This window comes from Amblyomma maculatum, chromosome 4 (assembly GCF_055883805.1).
Source record: "Amblyomma maculatum isolate TAMU_Amacu chromosome 4, ASM5588380v1, whole genome shotgun sequence".
In the NCBI taxonomy this organism is placed as follows: Eukaryota; Metazoa; Arthropoda; class Arachnida; order Ixodida; family Ixodidae; genus Amblyomma; species Amblyomma maculatum.
This window is the reverse complement of record NC_139347.1, coordinates 141,223,866-141,240,393: the sequence shown is the minus strand read 5'-3', so window position 1 is coordinate 141,240,393 and position 16,528 is coordinate 141,223,866.

The window sequence follows — 16,528 nt, the reverse complement described above, 5'->3', positions numbered from 1 at the left end:
TAAATGCACTCTCTACATCACACTACATGGATGCCGTTGTTCGAGCAAATTTGAATTCTCAGGTGGCATTGGACTTAATAATTACTAAATTTCAATTCTTATTCGATCATTTTAGGAAGAAAAATTTAACAACAACTCGTCCGACTTCCCGATTTCAGATTAATAATTCGAACGAATGGTGGACGACCGATCTGACTATCGAGCGTTCAAGGGTGCGCGCCATGAGAAGGCGCTATCAAAGATCTTCGGAATTCCAAATTCGCAAATTTTACGGTGAAATTTATTACACCGAATTGGCAAAGTATCGATCCCAAGTATCGGAAGCCCGTAATTCGTACCTAAGAGAATTGGCAAGACAATCAATCAAATCAGGCATATTCGGGCGACCGTATAAAATTGCATTCAAAAAACAATCAGCACCCGTCGTTTTACCTCCCATAGAAAAACAGGACGGCTCATTAACATCTTCTTTGCTGGAAACAGCACAGACGCTGTTGGATAGTCAGGTTGCGTCGGATGCACCTCAAATTGATAGCGACGCTCACAGGGCGATGCGTATCAGGGCTGCCAGCCCGTCCCTAGGTGGACCGGACGACGTCCCATTCACGCCTGGCGAGGTAGACATGGCGGTGTCCCGAGTCAGGTTGGGAACGGCGTCCGGGTTGGACGGCATAACACCGCGCGTCGTACGCGAACTCTGGATGCGTCGTCCAAATTTCTACCTTTTTATATTTAATGCGTCCCTGAAACTGGGCCACTTTCCAATGGCTTGGCGGAAGGGACGCATTATTTTCTTGCCAAAGCCAGGTCGGCCTCCGGAGATATCCACATCTTATAGGCCAATTGTCATGAATTCGGCACTCGGCAAAGTGCTCGAGCGTTTGCTGTACGGACGTCTATACCACTTCCTATCGCGTGAAAATTTACTCCATCCGCATCAATTCGGCTTCACGCGACAGCGCGGAGCTGTCCAAGCTCTACACGCGCTCGTCACTAAATTACGAGACATGCGGAATAGCGGCCTACACGCACTGCTAATTTCCATCGATTTCCGCGGCGCGTTCGACAGCGTGTGGCACCCTTTGGTCCTGAGTTCTCTCGGTGACTGGGGGTGCCCGAGAAATCTCTGCGCACTGCTCCGGTCATTCCTATCCGACCGAGAGGTGGTTTTCCGCTCCCATGCGGGAGACGCGGTCGCGCGTCCCACCTTAGGCAGCCCGCAGGGTTCTCCGTTGTCGCCGCTGCTTTGGAATATAGTGGTGCGCGGTCTACTCGATCTGCCGATGCCAGAGGGTGTGTCGGTGCAGGCCTACGCGGATGACGTAGTCATCCTTGTGCCTGCATCTGGCCGTAGAGCACTGACGGAATTGGCAGAGAATGCACTCGATAGAGTGGCAACATGGGCGGAGAAGGCGAGAGTAACCATTTCAAGGGAGAAGACGGTGTGCGTCCTTATTTCTCCCCCAAGGGGTGGAATGGGGCGCACATTACCGGTGGTACGCCTCGGCGGAGTGCGCTTGCAATTCAAGCCCTCCGTCAGGATACTAGGCGTCGTCTTCGACAGGACTCTCTCCTTCATACCCCATGGTGACCTTCTCAAGGAGAAATCCGAGTTGCTTGCTGCGCGCCTCAGTGTTTTTATGCGCCTTAGCGGCACACCGGCCCCTCAGCACAGAAGAGTATTGTACCAACAGGTCGTTCTTCCGTCCATCGCATATGCGTCCCCTGTCTGGTGGACTGATACTCCCCATTCAGGATTACGTGCTCGGCTGCTCTCTGTGCAGCGCGCCCCGTTATTAGCGTTAACGGGAGCATATTCAACTACGAGCACAAGGGCGCTCCAAATTCTAATGCATGCGCCGCCGCTCGCATTGGACCTTGACAGGTTCAATGCAGAGTTCGCGCTGTTCATGCAGAGATTGGACGTCGATTTCGGACGAACCCATCGCGCATCGGAGGTGGAGACGCCTTTTGACGATTCGCTCGTGCACCCGGCAGAGGTCATTTCGTTTGCGCACGTTCGTCTGGACAGGGACGGCGCGGAGGCCGAGGCGCGGTCACCCGTCTTCCATGTCTACACGGACGGTGCATACACCTCTGTCTCAGCCGGAGCGGCCTACGTCATATTGTCACCGGCGGGCCGTATAACATCTGTAGGCCGCTTCAGAGTAGAAGGAGCAACTGGTGCATATGGCGTAGAGCAAATAGCGTTTGAGGAAGCCCTCCGCTATGTACAGAGTTTGCAGGGATCGACGGCTGTGCACGTGTACACAGATTCTCTGTCGATTCTTGCGGCTCTAGCCGCCACTAAAACATCAAACTCCAAAATTCACCAAATAAAACAGTTGCTTAAATCAATTATCACACGAAGGCCGATAAGACTATTTCATGTCCCTGCACATGCAGGAGTGCTTGGCAATGAACTCGCGGACATAGTTGCTTCGCGAGCACACAGATCGGGCCGGACCAGATTGGCCCTAGCTTCTAAAACAGTGGTCCGTGCAGAATTCCGTCGAGTTGTTGCCACGAGATGGGCCAATTGGTGGAGAGAACACAATGAAGGCACGGGAATTTTTAACTTCATTCCCGATGCAAATAATCTCCCCATCTCGTTTCCACCTGCGAAATCAATTACACAACTCATCACAGGTCATGGCCGATTCCCCCATTATCTTCATCGTTTCGGCCTATCATCCTCATCACACTGTCCATGCGGTGCCCATGAGGGTACGGTCACTCATTATCTCACTACATGTCCATTAACACAACAATACAGACAACACCTCATTCCACCTGCACCACCACAACACAATCACATAACATGGAGACTTTGGCTAGACAACAAACGAACATGTGCGTGGTTAATAAGATTGGTAAATTTCATTAGCTCCCTACTTCCAAATTATACGCGTTAAAATTTCAAAAAATCTACATTAGATCAACTAAATTCACATTATTCTAAATTTGGCTGAGGGCTCGTCGAGCCAAATGAGGTGAGCATGACACGTGCTCGCCCTCATGCCATTTTTGGATTCTGTGAATTCTTAATTTTATCTGACGGTATATATTATTATTATTTTTTTATTCAGGTTAATTTTCTGACCTGTATAAATTGAAAAATTGTAAATATTGTAAATACTGTAAATACAGTACATATTGTACATATATTGTACATAGTGTAAATATTGCCATTTTGCACACCAAAGTAAATAGTGCAAACACTGTACATATTGTAAATATTGTAAATTTACATACTAAATTTTCACCGATACAACAATTCTAGTAAATTCTCCTCTACTTTATCTAAACTACTTTCTAATCACTTTATTCCGTCGCCTACTCTGTGTGCTTTTCCTGTCTTTGTTCTTATATTCCAGACTACCAGACTACCAGCCTACCACACTTCTCCAGCTCTTACAACTGATTCGGCTGCCTCGTCATATTAAACCATTTTTTTTTTTTTTTTTTTTTTTTTTTGTGTGTGTGTGTGTGTGTGTTCTTTGTTAGTGTCATGTTACTATGTGTATGTATGTATGTGTCCTCGGGCACATTTATTGTTTATTATCCAAAAATATATATTAATAAACCAGCTCTGCGAGGTGAGCCCACCCTCTGTGCTCGTTGAGCCCTTAGGATGCAGATGTGTTACCGTGCCCACATTTTATTTTTTCAATTGGCTTTTTCCACTAAATTAAACACTTTGGCCGACTGGGCCCTTTTCATTTATTTTTGATTGGTTTAAGCCTGATATAGCTTAGCTGGTGCAGGCTCTTTCTCATTCCGCTTTATTTTTGAATTTACTTTCCAACATTGTCAGGAATGAGACTTTGGATTGGGGCTTTACAGTCACTGTCTTGCTGAGGCAGTACATATTATACTTTGGGTTTAGTGCGTAATTTTGCTGAACTGAGATAATCTCAGAGTTGTAGCGCATGAATCTAGGCTTCACCGTACCGGCAAATATGAGCTGGGCCTTTTAGATTTGATAAACATACGGATGTCAAGCACGGTTACATTCCGCCGTTGTACATAATGTTGAAGAAAGTCAGACATCCTTTGGTTGGCCACCATGTTGATCCCTTAAGCAAACTTCTTTTCCATGTCGTTCGAGATTGCTGCTTAGAGACACACAACCTTAGGCTGATGTGATTATAAAGTTGTCTTGCAAACGGTCGGCGACGAGAGTATTCCAAGTGCTAGCAAGGACGCAATGTTGCTCTTTCGAGAAAAGATGACTTAACATGGCCGCCACTCGGGTCCCAAGAAATGCACCGAATGGGGCGCCGAGCTCACCACATTGGAATGCGTTCCGGATGACCAGTGCTTTCCTGAGCTTGATGACAATTACGAAAGTTTTCATGGTGGAATTTGGGCAGAATCTTGGGCCTTCACGTGATCATAGCATTATGACGCTTACGGCGATACTCCTTCCCGGCGAGGGCCGCGAGAATGTTTTGGGTAGCGTCAGCCTTGTATGGGTACATCGTGTCGTTAGGCACTATCTCGGCATTTCGTTGGGATCCGCGCTCAACCAAGCGGAGAAGATTCTCCATGCAAATATTTTCACGGGTTCTGAATTCAGCTCGGCAGTGACGGAAAAAGTCGACCGTAGCCCTCCACACCCCTTCATGGATCACTGCCTTGTCGTGGCGGAGGGGCTTGCGAAACTCGATGAAGTCGTGAGCTCTGCTGTGTAGGGCCACCCAAGATCACAGGTCACGGCAGAGAGTTCTGACAAAATGTGATTCACTGAAGAAGGTAATGGCAACCCACTCCAGTATTTCCTGCCAAGAAAACCCTATGGCCAGTCACAATACCATTATCGATATGGCGCCGGAAGATGAGCCCCCAGGTTGGAAGGCGTCCCACATGTTACTGGGGATGAACAAAGGGCGATTCCTAGTAGCTCCAGGACGAATGAAGCGGCTGGGCTAAAGCCAAAAGGACGCTCAGTTGTGGATGTGTCGGAAAGCGACCGGAAAGTCCGATGTTGCAAGGAGATATATCACATAGCAACATGGAATGTAAGATCTATGACGCAAGGTAAACTGGATATCGTCAAGCGAGAAATGGACAGATTGAACATTGATATTTTGGGTATCAGCGAGCTCAAGTGGACCGGAATGGGAGAATTTAACTCCGGCGACCATTATGTCTTTTATTGTGGGCACGAATCCAAGAGAAGGAATGGGGTCGCTCTCATAGTAAACAGAAGAATGGGCAAAGCAGTGCTAGGGTACAACCCCAAAAACGACCGAATGATTTCACTTCGGATCCAAGGTCACCCTTTCAACATAACAGCTATCCAAGTCTATGCACCGACCACTGCTGCTGAAGAAGCTGACGTTGAGAGATTTTATGCGGACCTACAATGCCTTTTAGACCGCACCCATCATCAGACGTCGTTTTTCTCATAGGAGACTGGAATGCTAAGATCGGGAGTGAAGAAATACTCGGAATTACAGGCAAGTTCGGTCTTGGTGAGCCAAATGAAGCTGGGCAGAGGCTAGCAGAGTTCTGTCAAGAAAACAACCTGACCATAGCGAATACTCATTTTCAACAGCACAAGAGGCGCCTGTACACATGGATTTCACCGGACGGTCTGTACAGGAATCAGATCGATTATATTATTTGCGGCAGAGATGGAGAAGCGCTATACAAGCAGTCAAAACAAGGCCTGGGGCCGATTGTGGCACCGATCATCAGCTTCTTGTTGCCAAAATTAAGCTTCGATTGAGGAAAACGCAGAAAACTAGAAGGTCTTTCAGGTATGATCTGGATCAGATTCCATTAGAATATGCTGTGGAAGTGAGGAATCGATTTCAAGAATTAGATCTAGAAGACAAAGAGCCCGAAGAGATGTGGACTGATGTTCGTGATATAATACAAGAAGTTGCTACTAAGGTAGTTCCAAAGCACAAGAAATGCAAAAAAGCAAACTGGCTATCTGAAGAGGCTTTGCAAATAGCTGAGGAAAGGAGGATGGCAAAAGGTATGGGGGAAAGAGAAAGATACAAGGTTCTCAATGCGGATTTTCAGAAAATAGCAAGGAGAGATAAGAATGCCTTCCTGAACATACAGTGTCAAGCAGTTGAGGACAACAGCCTATTAAGGAACACAAGAGCTCTGTATAAGACAATCAGATATCAAAGGAAGCTTCTGTGCTAAGCTGGGCGTGATAAAGGACGAACGAGGCAAGGACCTCACTGAAGCCTCAGAGATAAAGAAGAGGTGGCATGAATACACACAAGAACTGTACAAGAAGGACCCGGATGTGCAAACCCAACATAGGACGGTTGTGATTACTGATCTCGAGCCGGGCATCCTGAAGAGTGAAGTTGAATGGGCCTTAGCCAGCCTTGCTAAGAACAAAGCTAGCGGATTTGATGGTATTCCAGCTGAGTTGCTTCAAAACCTCAACCACGACGCTGTTAACACACTGCATACATTATGTCAAAAGATTTGGACAACCCTGCAGTGGCCACAGGATTGGAGGAGGTCAGTTTATATCCCCATTCCAAAGAAAGGCAGTGCCAAAGATTGTTCCAACTACCGCACGATCGCGCTTATTTCGCATGCTAGCAAGGTGATGTTAAAAATCCTGCAAGGTAGGCTCAGCAGTATGTGGATCGGGAGCTTCCGGACGTGCAAGCTGAGTTTCGCAAGGGCAGAGGAACTAGAGACCAAATTGCCAACCTTCGCTGGATCATGGAAAAAGCAAGAGAGTTCCAGAAACCCATTTACTTCTGCTTTATTGATTATGCGAAAGCGTTTGACTGCGTAGGTCACAGCAGATTGTGGCAAGCTCTCCAAGAGATGGGAGTTCCAATTCACCTCATCTGTCTCCTCAGGAACCTTTATGAAGGGCAGGAGGCCACAGTCAGAACTGGGCATGGTCTTACTGATTGGTTTCCGATTGAGAAAGGGGTGAGGCAAGGCTGCATACTGTCGCCCTGCCTATTTAACCTATATGCAGAGTGCATCATGAGGAAGGCCGGTCTGGACGAGTCTTCAGCTGGAGTGAAGATTGCTGGAAAACGTATCAACAACCTTAGATATGCGGATGATACCACTTTAATGGCAGAAAGTGAAGTGGAACTCAAGAGACTTCTGATGCGCGTACAAGATGAGAGTGAGAAGTTTGGGCTTAAACTGAACATTAAAAAGACGAAGATCATGGCATCTTGCCCTATCAAGTCCTGGAGCATCAATGGACAAGAAGTGGAAGCTGTGACAGATTTTCTGTTCTTGGGCGCCAAGATTACCTCGGAAGGAGACTGCAGCCATGAAATTAGGAGACGCCTGCTTCTGGGAAAGAGAGGAATGGTTAGCCTTGACCGAGTAGTAAAGAGCAGAGACATTAGTCTGCCAACCAAGATCCGTATAACCCGTGCTATAGTCTTTCCAGTTGTGATCTATGGATGCGAGAGTTGGACTGTGAAAAAGGCTGACCGCCGAAGAATTGACGCGTTTGAATTGTGGTGCTGGTGAAGACTCTTAAGAGTTCCTTGGACTGCCAGAAGATCAAATCAGTCGATATTGTCGACCGTAAACCCTGACTGCTCATTGGAGGGTCAAATTCTAAAGTTAAAGCTCAGCTACTTTGGTCATCTGATGAGAAGAGAGGAGTCGCTGGAGAAAGATTTGATGTTGGGAAAGGTTGAGGGTCGCCGGAGAAGGGGTAGGCAGCGAACGCGATGGTTAGATGGCATTCTCGAGGCATTGCAGATGAAGCTATGTGATGTTAGGAAGTTAGTGAGAGACCGGAAAGCGTGGCGTGACATGGTCTATAGGGTCACGAAGAGTCGGACACGACTGAACGCCTAAACTGAACTGAGCCCTCCACAACAGCTGCTGTTTCTATCTTCTCACCTTCTCTTCCACCTTCCTCCTTTCATTACAGCGCGGGATAAATGTCTATAGAGCAACTGTGACAAATACAGCGCCTTCCCTTTCTTGAGAACCAATTTCTATTCCTCTTCTTATTATTATTATTTCCCAAGATGGCGCCCAGTAAGGACGCATGTGCGCTGTGCTCTCGCCCGTTTTTTTGGCAAATAGCAGTTTTTACGGTGTGGCGACTGTGCGAAACGTGTTCACACGAAGTGCGTCACTTGGGCGGATGACGAGCTGCAACTCCTGAAGTTCGGCTATCGGCCATTCGTGAGCAATGTGTGTGCATCGTCGTCGTCTGACGGTGTTAGGCTTAGCGACGGTGGGGCGCCGGCAGCTACGTTCCTTTCTCCCGTCGCCCCGCTCCTGCCCAGCCACCCGACCGGTTTTCCCCCTTCAACCGCGACCTGCGAACATGGCGGTGAGTTTGCCTCGCTACGGGCTCTCCTCCTCGACGTGCTTGAGGGAATCTCTTTTCTTAGCGATGAGGTTGCCCGGCTACGGGAAGAGAACGAGTGCCTTCGTGGAGAGAACTCGCGGGCTGTCGTACAACAAGCCGAGGTCACTGCTTCTCTACGTAACGATGTTTGCGGCCTACGCCAGGACCTTGTGCGGAGCGCTGCTTCGCAGTGTGAGCGTCCTCTCGTCGAGCGTCCTGTCGTTGTCTCCGTGGGCAATCCTACCCGTAAGGAGCAGCCGTCTGTGGACTACTCCGCCGCTCTTCATCGAGGAATGACTCCTGGCGATATTACCTGTTCATCTTCTGCCTCTGCTCCTCCCCGTGCGGTTAACTCACCCAGTGCGAAGAAGAAGCACCGAAGTAGAGCCATTACTGGCGCATCGAGCTCATCTGTCCTGAACGTTGCCATTTACCTTCTACTAATTCAGATCGGGTGAGGAATTCGCCCCGTTTCGCGTATGCACGCGGTGATTATGTCAGTCTTTTGAATTTCTCTTCCGTCGACTGGTCCCTTTTAAATGACATTAATGATTCAGATGGACAAGTCAGTCGCTTTACCGAAATAGTTCTTGATGGTATGCGTCGGTACATATCTTTACATACTCCTACGCGTAAGAAGTTCCCTTCCTGGTTTTCAAGGGAACTAATAACGGCGTTCAAAGTCAACGAACGGGCCCATCGTAAAGCGAAACGCCCTGGGTTTCACAATTGGGCAGATGAGTTTCGCCGTGTGCGTTCCCTTTGCAAACGCTTACACAAGCGGGACTACGACTCCTATTGAGTCTTTAGAGAGGAGTGCCTCAAATCGTCCTAGTCAGTTCTGGCGCTACGTTCGCAAGCGTTCCATTAAATCAGATTTAAGTATCAGCTTAGTTGACTCTGAGGGTTCGGAAATTCGAGATGTTGCCGACAGTTTTGCCCAGCATTTTTCCTCCGTTCACAAACATCCACATTGTGATTTTCGTTTGCCTCCCATCTGGTGCACTATCTAATTCCATTCTTTTTGACGAGTAGTTGATAACTGAGAGTCATAAGCGTCTGAGACCATCTTTGTCTCCTGGACCTGATGGCATTGCAGCCGCCATAATAAAATCCTTCAGTTATATCTTTGTACCAGTTCTGACTGCCATATTGAATAACGGTTTAAAAAATGCTGCCTTTCCTCGCGTGTGGAAAATGGCACGCGTGTTTCCTGTCTTCAAGTCTGGAAACAAATCTGATGTTTCCAATTATCGTCCGATTTCTCTTTTATGTGCAACCTGTAAGCTTTACGAATAAGCTTTGCACAGCGTACTTTACTTCCATCTGAAACATATCATAGTACCGAATCAACATGGCTTCATGTCGGGTCGCTCTACTTCTACCAACCTAGTCACGTTTATGACGTATGCCTCTGCAGCAGTCCTTCAGAGGGGTCAGGTTGACACTGTACTGTGATATGAGCAAAGCTTTCGATGTTGTTACTCACTACTTCTTGAAAAACTTCTACTCTCTGGCGTTGAAGTCTCACTCGTAGCCATCCTACGCAACTATCTCCTTGATCGCTTCTGCTTTGTCAGTGTCAATGGACAGACTTCTTTCGTTTACCCTGCAACGAGTGGAATTCCTCAAGGTTCAGTACTAGCCCCGCTTCTCTTCTCCGTTTTTATAACGATGTTTCCTCGGCGATGAAGAACTCCTCGTTTCTTCTTTATGCTGATGATATAAAAATATTCAAGGTAATGCATTCTTTTCAACAATGCTTGTTGTTGCAATCGGACATATCTGCTTTTTCTGATTGGTGTGCGAACAATCGACTTACCCTCAATTCTTCCAAAACTAGGGTTGTGTCCTTTACTCGTAAAACACATAGCTTTCTCTACCATTATTCTGTGGCATCTGTGCTGTTGGACAGGGTTGATGCAATTAATGACCTTGGTGTACTTTTTGACCGCACCCTCAGCTTCTCCTCTCACACTAAACGCATTGCTCAGCGGGCTATGGGCACACTCGGATTTGTTAGCAGACTTTCGAGAGAGTTCCATACTCCACTTCCGTTCCTAAAACTGTACCTGTCCATATGCTTGCCGCTCTTAGAGTATGCGTCGGTTGTTTGGAATGGCACTTGCAAACAGAACTTGTACAAGGTTGACAGAGTACAAAAAACATTTTTACGGATATTTCATTATCGCTTTCCTTGCGCAACCTCCGCCTCTGGCTCCACCAGGAGCGCCCAACTGAATCTTCCTTCTCTTCACTGCCGTCGTATCAGACTTGATATTATATTTCTGTACAAAACTCCTTCGTGGCCACATTATGTGCCCTCAGCTCTTAGAGTACATCCTACTGCGCGTTCCGCGAATGAGCATGAGGGAATTCAGACCATTTCAGGTTTCTCCTCTTCATTCCTACTCCCCTCTCGACAGGATGCAGTGGTTATTTAACTCTTTTTGTCCTCACCTTGACATCTTCCAAAACTCGCTCTGTTCATTTACATTGGATGTTCGTAGCGTTGTATTCTAAATAGTACTTTATCACATATAACTCCCATTTTCTAGCCTTAATATTGTATTTACTTCACTTTTAGCTTTTTCTCCTGTTCAATGCTGTCTGTACCTTGAACTACTTTTTATCCCTTTCTTACTTATATTTCAACTTTAAACTTTATATTCGAATTATTCGAACCTTACTGTCCCTTGTTTAATTCTACTTCATTATTGTATTATTCTATATTTCTAGCCTGTGTTTTAAGTACCACGCACATGTTGCGCCTGGAAAGGCTGTTTATTTTATGTATATTTCTATATTACTATAATCAATGTCAGTTATTTGTTGTTGTTTTTTTCTTTTCTGACGTGCTCAAAAATTCTCTCACTGTGTATATAAGTGATGCTACTCATCTATTGATAACTTTCCGTGATACTTTTCGTCTCAGTTTCATTTCATGTATTATTTATTTCTTCTTTTATGTTCTCTCTGTGTGTGTAAACATGTTTGTGCATTTTCATTTTTGTTTCTTTTTTTTATGTGTGCAGCAGCACGAAGACCACATGGTTGTTCCTGCGCACATTAAATAAAGAATGATTGATTATTATTATTATTATTATTATTATTATTATTATTATTATTATTATTATTATTATTATTATTATTATTATTTACAGTATTTGGGTTTGCTCGGCACGGTGGCTCCGCAAGAGAGAAAACGACAGGAGACGAAGAAAGCGGGCTGTTCCGAATAGTATCTACCGCCCCCACAGGCAGCGCAAGCGGTTTAGGTGTCCAGAGAATCAAGTGTGACATATACTGTGCCTTTCCCTTCCTGTGAACGAATTAATAATATTAATAATAATAATAATAAAGCATAAAGAAGAAATGAATTCTTGATCGCCGAGGAAACATTAACAAAAAGATTTGGAGGACGCTTAGGCTTCACCTTGAGGAGTGGAACGCGATAGCGTTATTGCACCGCGTTCGCACCGCCCACTCATTCGCTCGGTATGCTCTTGTCACACAAAGACATAGTTTTCATACTCAACACTTCTAAGTGCACTGTACAACTTTTTTCTAAGTATTTGTTCAAACAAGTGCTTCTCACAATCTACATTATCGCACTGTGTTGTGCACACTACAACGTTTCTTGCTCCCGTGTTCCTTTAGCGTTCACACGCACTGAGTATGTCGGTCAGTCACATCGCAGGGGACGCTTTCCCAGCAGAAGCGCTACGGCGCAGCGATCACGTCAGAGGCGTCCGGCATCAGACGCTGCACCAAGCAATCGCGCTGTGAGCGGAAAGAGGAGCCGTGTTGCCTAAACACCACTGTTCGAGTGACGCACGCTGGATGTTGGAAGAGGAGAGAGCGAGAAAACTTATTAAACGCAAGGGTATTGGGGCATCCTCGCACCGGTACCCGCGCGGCCCGAAAGGGAGAAGCGGGTGAGCGAAGATAGTGATCTAAAGAAAGGAAAGACGCTTGATTCTACAACCCGTGAGGGTGCACGGCGAAACGGATGCATGGATGGAATGGATGGATGGAATATAGGAGCGTCCCCTTTGAAACGGGATGGTAGCAGTAGCTATCATGCTCATTTTTCTCCCTATATCTTAATTATTGATTTAGAATGGTTAACTAAACCACCATTCTATTTATTAAATTTTGTTCCTACATTACTAACATTGTGTCACTTCTCTGCTTTTAAGCCACCAATCTCCCAGTCGTTTTTTGCTAGTTTCCATCACCGGTTTATTCACCCGGCCACAATTATCTCTAAATCCCAGAGCTTCAGGAATAGTGATTGCGCCTGCACCAACTTCCGGATGGATACCATTACATTCGAGTATAATATGGTCAATTTTTCACTGGAGTTTCCACATACAGCACATGCGTCATCTCCATTGTTAAATTTCTTTTTGTAGCTGCGTGTTCTAAGGCACCCTGATCTAGCTTCACAAAGTAGGGCACTGCCTCTTGAGTTATTAAAGAAATCATCCTTCCTGATCTGCATTTTCCACTTTCGATATAATTCCACTTTGTTTCTTTTCCATCGAATTTATCCCATGTTTACCTTCTGTGTTTTTCACCTGTTGCTTAATGCTCTTTATTTCTCCGTCCTTTTTACTAGCATACTTACTAGTTAGTTTCCTAGTTCTTTTTCTCCATTGTGAGTCAACGCTTTTTAGGTTCAGTTCAGTTCAGGCGTTCAGTCATGTCCGACTCTTCGTGACCCTCCGGCGACCTTCAACCTTTCCCAACATCAAATCTTTCTCCAGCGACTCCTCTCTTCTCATCAGATGACCAAAGTAGCTGAGCTTTAACTTTAGAATTTGACCCTCCAATGAGCAGTCAGGGTTTATGGTCGACAATATCGACTGATTTGATCTTCTGGCAGTCCAAGGAACGCTTAAGAGTATTCGCCAGCACCACAATTCAAACGCGTCAATTCTTCGGCGGTCAGCCTTTTTCACAGTCCAACTCTCGCATCCATACATCACAACTGGAAAGACCATAGCACGGGTTATACGGATCTTGGTTGGCAGACTAATGTCTCTGCTCTTTACTAGGCGGTCAAGGCTAACCATTGCTATCTTTCCCAGAAGCAGGCGTCTCCTAATTTCATGGCTGCAATCTCCTTCCGAGGTGATCTTGGCGCCCAAGAACAGAAAATCTGTCACAGCTTCCACTTCTTGTCCATTGATGCTCCAGGACTTGATAGGTACAGGTATTTAAATACTTTAGCTGCCCATCTGTTACTGTCCAATTTCCTCAGGCGTTCCTTATATAATATTTTACTCTGAGCTTCCCGTACTTCGAAAGATGCCCAGCCCATATCTCCCTGTACCGCCTCATTTGTAGTTTTGCCGTGGGCATCTAGTGCTAATCGTCCAACGGATCTTTGATTTGTTTCTAATGTCGACTGTACCTCTAATTTTAGGCACAAAACCGCATTTCCTAAAGTAAGTCCGGGCACCATAATTCCTTTCCAAATACCCCTCAAAACCTCATACCTATTGTATCCCCACAATGCCTTATGCTTCATTATCCCGGCATTCCTTCGTCCTTTGGCCTTAAGTGATTGCTCATGCTTTCTAATGTATGCCAATCCTTCATTAACCCATACCCCCAGATATTTATATTCTGCTACTCTAGGTATTTCAAGGCCTTGTATTTTAGGACCCTGATCAGTTGAGTCGTTGAAAATCATCAGACCCGACTTAACGGCGCTGAAACTGAAGCCTAGAGCGCCCCCTTCGTCTCCGCAATATTTAACTAGAGTTTGCAGTTCTACCAGACTCTCAGGTAGCAGCACAATATCGTCTGCAGACATCAAACCGGGGAGGCGCTGCTCTACCGCCTTTCCACCTAATCTATATGACAGGTTAAAATCTAGGTTACTGTCTTGTATCCTCCGTTCCAGGTTTATCATATAAAGCATTAACAGCACCGGTGATAGAGTACAGCCTTGTCTTAATCCTTTGCATACTTTGACATCCTCCGTACTTCTTATCCCTTGCCACGTAATTTCTACTTTGTTATCCAGGTATATTTCCTGTAGGAACTCTATTATCTCATAACTGATACCTTCTTCTTTTAATATGTTCCACAGGAGTTCCCTGCTTACGTTTTCGTACGCCCCGTTTATGTCCAGGAAGGCCAAATACAAAGGTCTATTTTCCACTCCAGATATTTCGATGTATTGGGTAAGCACGAACAGGCTAAGCGCCTACCATTTCTAAAGCCGTTCTGAAGTTCTCCGAGTATCTTGTTACTTTCACCCCAAGCTTGCACCTTTATTTTTACCGCCTGCATGGCTAACCTGTACATAACAGATGTTATGGTAATCGGCCTGTAGGATTTTATGTGCATCCGGTCTCCTTCTCTTTATAAATAAAATTCATTTTACTCTGCGGCCAGCTGTCCGGAATTTGCTTATTCGTTATGACTTTTCAGAGGTTTTAACAACGTTTCCTTACTTTTTGGACCGAGTTCATTAATCAGCTTAATGGGAATTCCATCTATTCCTGTAGATGTGTTTTTTAGGAATATTTTTTCTGCCTCTCAAGTTTAGATTGGTCAGTTCTAACCTGCTTTGTATTCTGCTACCTTGTGTTGCTTCCTGATTTGCGGAGATTACCCTATCGTCGCTCTTAAATGACTCGGCTATACCTGATGTAATGTAGTTCACTGCGTTATCTCCCTTTAAACAATTTCCCTTGTTATCTTGAATCCGATCCTGCATTCTTTAATTCTTCTTCCCTAGCCAGCTTTTATTGTTCCAGAATTTTCTTGCTCCGCCTCTAGAGGCATCGTGTATATGAGCCATCCAGCTATCGGTGGACTGTCTTATTTTACTTTGGACGAGGGCTTGCACTTGAAGTTTCTTTTGTGGATATGATTCCCATTTTTGGTCGATTTCCTCCTAAGATACCTGTGCCTTCTTTGCCATCCGGTGTTCCCTTGAAGCAGCCCGTCGTTGTTCAATAGCTTCCCTGATTTCCTTATTCCACCAGCTCCGTGGCTTCCTCTTTCCATTCCAGCTGTTTGCTACTTTAACCTCCTGAATTTTCCTCCTTATGAGTAGTTCTACCTGTTCATAATTCCAGTCTTCCATGGGGCTTTTTTCTATTGCTTCCTCTTTGTCTGCTGCTATCTGCGCTATTTGATCCTCGTTTAATTTTGTGTTTACGTTTTGTCTAAGTTCCATTTCTCTTTTCATCAAGGGCCCCATCTGCAGACTAATACATTTATGATCACTTCCCAGACTACACTCCTCCTCTTCGTCTATTTCCATTTTTTTGACCTTGCTATAAACTTCCTGTGACATTAGACAATAGTCAATGGTCGTCTGCCTGTTGCGGAATTCCCACGTGATTTGGCCTTCACATTTTGTTTCTCTATTTACTATAACTAGATCGTGCCGCTGACAGAAATCTAGTATTAGCTTGCCGTTAGAATCCGTGTATCCATCCAGATCGTCGATGTGGCCGTTCATGTCCCCCAGGATAATAATATTGGCCCCGTTTCCAAAGTGGCTTATATCGCCACTGAGACATTCAACAAGATCCCTGTTTTCTTGTCTGCATTGATGTCCTGTTCCTAAATAAACAACCCCTAGCCATGTCCTTATGCCGGCAATTGTTCCTGAAACCCAGATATGTTCTTTACAAGATGATTTAATTCTTTGCCACTTTGTTCCCTGGTGTATCAACATACCTACCCCTCCACCCTTTTTTTCCGTTCTCGTTCTGTTGCACCCTTCCCAGACGTAGCCTTCTATATACGGCGGATCTTCTAGATTCCTGAGATGAGTCTCGCAAAGAGCGTACACACCTATTTTGTCATCCTTCAACTGCTGTTCTATCTCTAGTCATTTCGGTCTTTTTCTACCTCCTTGGGGCGAGTGGCCAGGGGCCAGTGGCGAATGGCGTCAGGGGGCGAGTGGCGCGCCACGTGTCGGGGCAGCGCCGCACATTGCGAGGAGGGGTTCTTCTGTGCTTGCCGCAAGATGGCTCTGCATGTGCGCAGAGCGCAGAAGAAATGTAGCGGAAACGTACTTCGCTACTCGTGTAACTGCGACTTCTGTTGGTAACATGCTCATAATTGCCGATATACACCGCAGTATAACGTTCTACGGCACGTTTCTAAGGCAACACCGCATTCATTAGGAGCACTTTTGTACCGCTTTCAAGCATCGAA